General features: G+C 40.0%; 1 long non-coding RNA gene across 1 annotated transcript in view; it reads right to left on the bottom strand.

The window, feature by feature from the left end:
• Positions 1-9144: 9144 nt before the first annotated feature.
• The window catches only part of LOC106941431 (uncharacterized), an 8824-nt gene continuing 8136 nt past the window's right edge, over positions 9145-9832 (bottom strand). Inside the window, exon 3 of the long non-coding RNA XR_001423358.1 lies at positions 9145-9159. This is a non-coding gene — a long non-coding RNA (uncharacterized LOC106941431). The remainder of the gene's footprint in view (positions 9160-9832) is intronic.

Raw genomic sequence — 9832 nt, 5'->3', positions numbered from 1 at the left:
AAGTTTCTTTGCAAAGGGTAAAAGGCCCAGAGAAGAGACGGAAGAATGGATTTATCCGAGACCGGTAGGTGAGTCAAACATTACAAGCTGCTCTGTGTAACATGCAGCGACCAGCTGCTAATGAGGCAATGAAGCTTCAAACTGCTTCGCCACGTAGAGACCAAGAACGCTGTGCATATAAGCAACACTTCGGGTGTCATTGTCTCCCATCACTCCCAGATGGGACCGTCTCGTTGCAGAGAAACAAGCTCAGGGCTCCCGTTAGTCATCGTGAGTTAAAATTTTCACGAAAGTAAAATGCTCGTTTTTGTGGCGAATCTGTATCTTATTTTGAAGGGATATGTAAACGTTACCATAGCGACCAGAGCGTTTGGGCGAGAGGAGATGAGTAGAGCTTGTGAGTCTTAAGTCTGGTTTTGACGGCAAGATTTATGAATTGTCAGCCGATTCTCCAAACCTCTGTGACCACAGAGCTGATAAAAGTACAACAGGTTCGATCGGTTCATGTTCAGCCACACAGTAGGAGCAACACGAACCGATTCCAGTCACGAACATCCCGATTCAAGAGGATAATCCAGTAAAACCCCCAACATCGCATACGGGAATTTAGAATGACCAAACACGGATGACGATGTAGTTCAATAGTGACAGTTTGTGGAGACATTTTAAGAGATAAAAGACGTAACAAAAAGAAAAGGCGGTGGATAAAAGACGACGGGAGCAGCCACTCTATTTGCTGCACTATGATTTGGAGGTGACTATGTTTTTTCATAGTTAACATTTTTAACTGAATAAACATAATAATATATAATAATGACCTTTACATATAATTTTAAACATTTCCACATATCATCTCTGATATCCACCGGACTCTCAGTTGCGTGATATGTCAGCTGTTTGGGATTCCCCTCTGTTCTTACGTCACCGCCATTTCTGATTGGTTACCTGTCACATTCAACAGGTTGTATTCTTGTCCCCAGTCAGGGAAAACCCCACAGGCTGCGATTAAAAGGCCAAGACAACCCAAATTGGGCATATTCAGGCTTTGGCGGGAACACCAACATGCAGAAGCCTTATCTGACGGTTCACCCCCGCCGCAGCAAAATTTCCAAGTCTTGACCGTTCTGCGATTATAAAGATTGGGGACCACCCTTGTATTGGAACGTGTTGGTGATATAGGTGTGGTGTATAAGATGCATCGACATAAGGGGGGGAGGTTGGTCCCCCATTGGAATGCATTAAAGTTGTGTATTACGCAGAGGTCACGCTACACTTTTTTGTTCTCTGTCATCTTGACAGACAAAAAAATAAAAAATTGGTCATATACTATTTTTACCTGTCCAGTTACAATCATATTAACATAGGCTATTTAGCCGCATTTATATGCGGTTTAGTTAATATTCACCTAGTTGAACCATGAATGTAGATTCATCACACATACAGCAGATGAACACATCTAACATTTTCTCTGTAGTGAAAAAAACACTACAATAACCAGTGGTGGGAAGTAACGAAGTACAAGTACTTTGTTACTGTACTTAAGTACAATTTTTTCCATTGTTAAAACTACAGGGTGAGTTAAGTTTAATTCTTCGCAGTAGCAAAGCCACGTCCACATTAGCTGTGCAGTGGACTATGCAGGTTATGGTCTAATTCTGGACCTTTATTTATTTCCTCAAGATAAACTGCCGACTCCTCTGTTTAGACCAAAGTTTCTCAATGAGGGCGTTCAGGGGACGGCAGGGGGCGCTAGCAGAAAGTTTTACAAAAGGGGGGCGCTGGAATTCCTTTGGGGGGTTTGTTCCAAGGTAAACTTTACACCTTAAATCAGTGCTTCTCAATTCCAGTCCTCAGGCCCTCCTGCTCTGCATGTTTTATTTGGACCTCTATTGTACTGCAGAAGCCTGTTAATCACCCACAGATTCGATCCAGGTGTATGGTAGAAGGGAAACACCTAAAACATGCAGGGCAGGGGGGTGTGAGGACCGGATTTGAGAAACACTGCCTTAAATGCACAACAGTTTAGACTATGAGTAACTTGTTAAAATTGTATTGTGTAACATTAAAACATGCTTGGCTACAACTGTACTGGTAGCTTCACCGCATCAGTTCAGCGTCACACCGGCTGATGTGACGCTGAACTGATGACGCTGCTGTGATTCACTTGTCAGGTCACATGTGTCTGATTTTCAAATATTTAATGTTTTATTGAGGATTTTTGTACATATGTTTAGGCAGTGCTGTGAACATGTCAAAGCAGCAACTTATATTAAAAAGTGTTTTAATGTTCGTCTGGATGCTGCACATGGAAGGACAATGGAATATCGCTCTGATAAACATGTAATGACTAAAATCACGATACCCTTACTGTGTATCCCTCTGAAAAATGAACCAATTTAAATAATAATAATAATAATAATAATAATAAATCCTTCCAAGGGTGATACCATGAGGTAGTACGGTAGTACCATAGCAGCTTTGAATTTCAATCATCAGAATACTTGGATTTTTTCCGTTGTTTTAAAAAGCTTATGTAAGTCTCCTTTTCTCCATCGATACGCTTCCCGACCGCTGCACACCGTATGGGGGCAAAAAACAACAACAACAACAACAAAAAAATGATGCGCGAGTTGCAAAAGTCAGAAACCGGAGAACTGGAACATAGAACGGAGCGACAAACTAGATGTGAATCATAAAAACAGAGAATCTGACGATGAACAGTGAAAAATCAATATGAGTTACCAATCAACACATTATATCTGTTGATATAATTGTTAGTATTATTACTGCTCTGAAAGCTGTGGTTGTTTAGCCTCCTTCTCTTCAGGTTTAATCATGATTTCTCTGTTTTTTTGGACTAGTTGTTGATTCTTTGGATTCTGTTTGACTTGGCATGACGATTCCGAGTGTTTTTTGTTTTGTTTTTTTGTGAAACAAAACAATCATGTGAAACACATGATGATTAGTAGCAGGTGAATAGCATGATGAGTGACAATTGCTTGTGGTGAGCGTCAATAAACGATCAAATAAAACTAAAAAGAAAGAAACTAAAGAGGACATAAACCAAGAGAGGATAATACTAATCAAAGAAAACTAAATGGAAATGAATGAAGAACAAAATGCAAGAATAAATTAAGAAACTAAATTAAATACAGAGGAATAAACTGGCATGGCAAGACCTTTTGAGCAAAAATTAATACAGTGGACAATACGGCAAGAATAAACAATCAGCGCTTCTGAACCAGATGCTCCACAGCGTCTGGTCTGTCAGCTCCCGGTCAGAGAGACGGATTTAATTCAGTGTCCATAAGATGATGTTCGGAAAGGATTTTTTATTGATTGATTTTAGTTGCCTCTGTGATGAACTCTTTTAGTAAAGTCTATAATGTCTGCTAGGGTTGCCACCTCCCTGCCAGCATGCCTATTTGGGCCCCACATGGGGGAAAGGAGGGCAGACATATGGGCCACACATGGGTTTGTCTGCGGGTTCCACGGTGGCCCCACATAGGTTTGCCCATGTAGGGCCATACCTATGTGGGCCCTACATGGGCCCACCTAACCCTAACCCCATCCCATGGGCCCTTTGGTGCTCCTGCTGGGAATAAAATTGTTTTATTTAAATCCTTACTGGTCTCTGTCTCCCTGGGTTCTGACTCACTGGCTCCCCCTTGTTGTCATTGAACTTGTTGGCGTGACAGTAGGCCATCTTAGATTGGTGCCTATAATGATAACGCATGAAAATCTATGTGATTAATCAAAATTAACATGTTGTTCACATCCGGAAATTTTGCATATGTGCACAATGCTGGAGGACAAAAAGACTAATCTTTTCCTATGCCGTCAAGAGCTGCACTACCGTGGTAGAACAATTCCCTCTCCAAAATGAAACCTAGGTATTATTGCAGATGTAGGTATTATTAATTTAGTACAGTGCAATACAACAAGGAGAAAAATAATGCAGAAAAATGAAAGAAGAATTAAAAACCACCAGTATTCTTTTTTCTGGCTCTTGCTGCAGACAGACTCGTTGCCAACGTAAACACTATGTATCTGGTTTCAACACCAACAAAAACCCTCAAACATCTCACACAACATTCAACCCATTACAGTATTATGTTTGCAAGCTTGTTTATTTTGTGACTATTAAAAAGTGATAGCAGTGGTAAATGATCTGCTATTAGGTCATTTAACACTGTGGTGGTTTATTATCTAATTTAAACACCTGCTCTATTGATGGTCAAAGTTAGTGTGAGGGTCACATTTTTTTATTTTGTAACTGAAATTCAACAGCAGTGTTTGCCCATGTTATGGTTGTCAACATAGACATAGACATGGACCGCTCTTTCCTACTGTCGCCAACGTGATATCTTGGAGCGGTCGACCGCTCCACTTGGTGCTGTGTGTTTGGCAGGTGCAGTAAAGTATCCATGCATTTAGTTAATTGTAGCCCGCTAAATACAAAACAGATTTTCACGTTTTTTTGCTGGAAACCTTATTGAAACAGCTATCACAGCATCATGTACAAGGACATTTTTAAAGTATTTTTGAATTGGACTGATACATGGTTCAGAATATTTTATTACTCTTAGTGGTGAACACAGAATAGAATAGGAATAGAAGATTGTAATTTGATGAATTTGTTGGGATCTGGGGGAGGCTGGTTGGTGATATTTTTCAGTTTCTCCACCAGAGGGCATCCTGGGGTTTTCCTGGAGGGCGTGACCTGCAACCCCTACCTGCTCACCTGCCGCCACTTACCTTCATTTGGAGGAGTATATCAGGAGGGAGCAGCCGACACTCCAGTGCCAGAGTGTTAGCTAGTAATGGTAGTTATTAGTGAGCTCACCTCCGACCAACCTGATCCTTGTGTAATCCTCTCTGTGTTGCCTCTTCTCAGGTTATACCTCCATGAAGCCTTGGGCTACCTGAACTGCCAGGATTACTGGCAGCCTGATCTGTTCCCTCGAGACCCCGTGGATTCTACCCATTGGTGGCCTGAGTTTCCAGAACCTCTTTGCTGTAGCAAACCTGCATCAAACCTCCCGGTTGGCAGCTCCCTCCTGGATCCAGGAAGAACTAGCTCCTCCACTCACCTGTCCGTCCTCCAACACAGCCTCCGCTCTCTCCTCACCACCAGCCCTGGAACAGTAGCCTTTCCCCTTGGTCCAGTTCACCCACCTGCAAGTAAGACTGTTACTGCAAGACTGCAAATTCCCACAGCACCTGAACTCACCTTACCAGTCCTCTTTGTATTCAGAGATCCACCCCCGCCCCCATAACGAGTTCCTGATGCAGACCGCTGTACACTCTGTTGTACTTTGTAATAAAACCTTTAACTTACACTTGTCTCCAGAGTTGTGTTCTGCGTAAGTGGGTTAAAAGAATTGAACCCATCATGACAGAATGATGAGCATTTTACAAAGCACACAGCCACTCAGTAATGCACATGTTTATACACAAATACAATATATTATAGAGAAACAATGATTCAATAATGATTAATATAGAATATTATAAGAACTAAACTACTTCTCTTTCCCTTGCTATTTGTTTCTTATTTAAAACTTTTTTCTCTCATCTAGCTGTCGTAGTGTTGACAATTAGTAGCAAAGCACTGCATTGTTTTTTTTCATAAATCACCAATACATTAAGATTTTGCACATTATATAAAAAATGGGTAAAACCAATGGTATCGTCAGCGAGCAGCTTTTTGCTCTCCAGACCATTGTTCCCAACAGCCTGTCATCTGGGAGCAACATTTGTTTCAATTTATCCCAAACCGTCTCCCTCTGTTTTTCCACAGCAAATTTATGAAAAGCATGATCACAACATGGGGACCCTCTTATTTTATTATTGCCGGGTGTTAGAAAAGCATTTCAAACGATATGTCTCATGGGACCAAACATCATTTACAAACCGCTAATGACTTGCAAACACTCATCTAGCCTCCGGTGTCGATCAACGCCTCTGCTCACTTCTCTGCGGAGATGCTTCCCAAATCCCACCAGGAGGAAACGTACCCTATTCCTTCAGCTTGCAAATAATAATTCTTAAAAGTCATCCCATTTATAGCTGTCATTGCCATGGCCATCTGATGGTTTTTAGGTGTGTTTGCTGCCCATATTCAAATGAGACACTATGATGTGCACATATTCTTCACAGAGATGGATTAATAATTAACCAGGCAATATTATTATTACACTTTGCATCCTCCGTGTGGATCAAACTCACCTGACCGTGGGACAGCTGAGTCATGAGTCATCAATAAAACATTTTCATAATGTCAGAGACACGTGTGTAGATGCAGCATCTAATTTTACATGGGGCCGACTTGGTCATTAGTTCACTGCAGCATGAACACACCACCACCATCAGTACACACATACATGGAGGAGGTTACAGAGGTGGCCTGACAGTTGGCATCAAACCGCTTGCTCCTTCATTAATGTTAATCATTTTGGTACTGTGAATAAACCAAATCAGTGCACCTGTATGCAAATACCCTACATTTTATTTTTTAATGGAAAATGTGTTTTTGTTTCCAGCACTGTAATTTGCATAGTAACCATGTCTATAGTGTTAAGTTTCTTTAATCTCAGTTTGGCCTGGATGAACAGCAGATAAGTCGACCACTCTTGAAGCTGTGCACACAAAAAGTAAATATGGTAAAGATGCAGAAAGCAAAAAAATGAATACGCGAAAGTTTTCCCTCTTATAATCGGAAATCATGCTGGCTTTTGGAAGCCTCAAAAGTGTTTGATGAGCTGTAATGAGGAGCTAAGAAAAGCACCTACCAGAGGCAGAGAGAGGCACCTTTATTGCCAACCAGACATAATAACTTAATGCAAATTGTAACTAGTTAAGCAAAGCAAAAATAATATGATAACATTGTCAGAGGCAGATTGGTATTATAATGTTAGCTTGTGCAAATAATCACATTTTGGAGCTGATACAATTACATTATTTGTTCTGCTTGTATCATACACCAATAAAAAGCAAACATCATATTAGGATTCATGGCACTTTTCGCATTGCGTTATCAATATGTGGAAATAATTGTCTGCTGAGAGATGAAATTACATTATTGTGTATCTTTTTCATGCCTAATAAATAATGATGGATGGCTCTTATTTTCATCACCACCTGCAACCATTTTGTCTTCTTCTTCCCCTCACCCCCGCAAGTTAAAAATGAAAGCCTAAATAAAGGAATAAGAGGGGAGAGCGAAGAACCCCGAGCGACACAGCTCCTCAGGCACTCAGCGATAAAGTTTCAGCATCTGATGAAGGAGGGGAAAAAACTGCACCAATAAGCTACACAGTTATCAACAAAAGTCGACTGTTGGCTCACTGTTTGTTTTCATGCAAGTATGACCAGGAGGAGCAACCTGACAAGCAAAGTGTTCCATAAGCGTTTTTCACTGTGACTGTAAATGTTTGTCTTACAAAATCTGTTTTCTAGCACTGAGTTGTCAAAAATGCCTGAATAAAAGCAAATTGTAACAATGATCAATTGTAAGTGCTTAATATGATCTAGAGAGTGTAATAAATTCTATAACAGAAGGCATTGAAAAGCTTTAAAATAAAGAAATATCTTCTGAAAAAAGTCAAATATTTTGTGTAAATATTTCTCCCCTTTTGTGCTGAATTTCATGTACAAACTTTTGGAAAGTTCACCTTGCTAAAATTCACTCAATAGTTTTTACGGCTGTAAATCAAATTTGAGTTAAAAAATCTAATTTTGAATCTGTTCCCCACCCAAGAAATCTCAATACAACACAAATGTAATCTAAGAAAAAAAATATCAAACTTTAATGTAAAAACAGGTGATCCCATCCAACCGCCGCTCCACTATATCTTGACGTAAATCTCAAAAGAGTATATCAACATGACTTACATTAAATTTCAGTCACATACTCACATTGTTGTCGTATTTTGTTGCTTTCATACGTCTGAGTGCAGTGAACCCTTTAGTGTGATTTTTCTCCACCCCTGACAAATGTCGGGGTGGAGCAGGCAGAAACCCCATCTTCCTCCTGCGTTTTTTAGTACTGCCTTAATTTCAGCCACTTCATTTGCACTTTAAGAGATAACAGAATTGATTAGCTGCTGCTGCCTTCATATAGACCGTTTTTCCCACAAACTACCACCAATCTCAGCTGTCAATACACTCCTCAGTTCAGTTGCTTTAGTTTCGTTATATCGCAGTGAAACAAGGTGAGGACATTAACACCCACACACACACCTGCCAGTTAAATGGCATCGGAGAAATTTCTCAATAACTTCATAACTTCTTAAGTAATGCCTTGTGCACAGCTTGATGTACCAGCTTGTAGAAATTTACATTTTAATGAAATATTTGAATAAGCACTAGAAAGTCACTCTGGCAGGTCTTCTGGTTCTAAAACCAACATTTTATGTTTGTGCTTTGAATGGCAGCATCAGGGAAATTATAATGCCACTCATCCAGATTACAGGAGCATCAGCGTAAAGTCACAGGCTTCCTTAATCAAGCTCCGCTGCAGGTAAACATCAGCCATGACATGTTTAACTGGTTTTTCACTTTATTTTAAGGGTAAAGGGACTGAGGATAGGCATCAAAGTAATACTATTCAAATGTAAATACAAAGGCAGTCAAGCTAAACAGCAGCTTGACTTTAGTCCGCAGACAGATTTAGTCTGTAGACTAAAGTCTTGTTTATTTGGATACTTACAGACAAAACTGTCACAAATTTAAAATAATAAGAAATTAATAAAATAGACAAAAACAGCATAACCCCGCAGGACTGAATCCATAAATCTCTGGAACGTCTGAGCCCAAGGCATAAGCAAACTAAGCTGCTAGTCCTGGACATGGAGCTGATTTTTTTTTTTTTTTTTTATAGTACCGTATTAATTTTTATATGAGTGATAGTAATAATTTTCATTATAAACTTGAGATGTTTTTTACAATAATATATATTTTGTCATGTACAAAACATTGTTTGTATGGGTAAAACAAAAAACTAAACTGCTCTTGTGGTCCCCCTAGTGGCCACAAGAGCACTAAGAGCAATGTGCACATATCCTAACCTCCAAAGCAGTGGTGACATAAATTATATGTAAGTGTAGCAGGATGTAGCCTGACCTCCAGGATTGAGGACACCTTCCATCCAATTAACTCCCGACAGGGGTGTGGAGTATAAAAGGAGGCTCTTTCACCTGCCTCTTTATGCCCAGACATGATCACGCTTCAGTACGAGTATAGCTTGTTTGATTTGCATTGGTCATAGCTTGACTAACTTCAGTAAGTATTGTTTCTCCTGCATAAGATCTGAGATGGCAGTTTAATTCAAATTGTTTGTGGATTTAGAAACTGCTTGGAGTCTCCTGCTTGTTTGGTAGTAATTTCACCTCCCCAGTTGATCATAGCAACATAGAAGGGATATGTACTGTTTATTTCATCCATATAGTTCAATAGTACTAAAACCCTGACAACTGTTTGTACATAGAAATCACTGCTGCTGTTCTGTCAGAAGGAGCTCTCTGGTTGTGGTAGAGTCATCCAGCTTGTAGGTGAAAACTGCTTCTCCCTCTGCATGCTACCATTTGCCTAAACCACCATTTTAAAATGTCTTTTCTTTTCAAATTAAAAGCTGCTGCAGCTTGGTGGAGACCCTGCTGCTTCGTTTCCCCAGTTTTGTGATTTTCTTTTGTTTGTCTTGTTTCATTTGTTTGCTTTGGGTTGTATTCAGTTTGGGATTGTTCTGTGTGGCCTCTGGCCTTGTTGCTGTAGCAGCCTTGGTTTTAGATCTAAGAAATTTAATTGAGCAAAAATCAATAGTGAACAAATG

This window comes from Poecilia latipinna, unplaced genomic scaffold, assembly GCF_001443285.1.
Source record: "Poecilia latipinna isolate Pla-1442-1.1 unplaced genomic scaffold, P_latipinna-1.0 Scaffold3668, whole genome shotgun sequence".
NCBI classification, from domain to species: Eukaryota; Metazoa; Chordata; class Actinopteri; order Cyprinodontiformes; family Poeciliidae; genus Poecilia; species Poecilia latipinna.
Note: the sequence above shows the minus strand (reverse complement) of the source record. Positions and strands in the feature narration are given on the sequence as shown.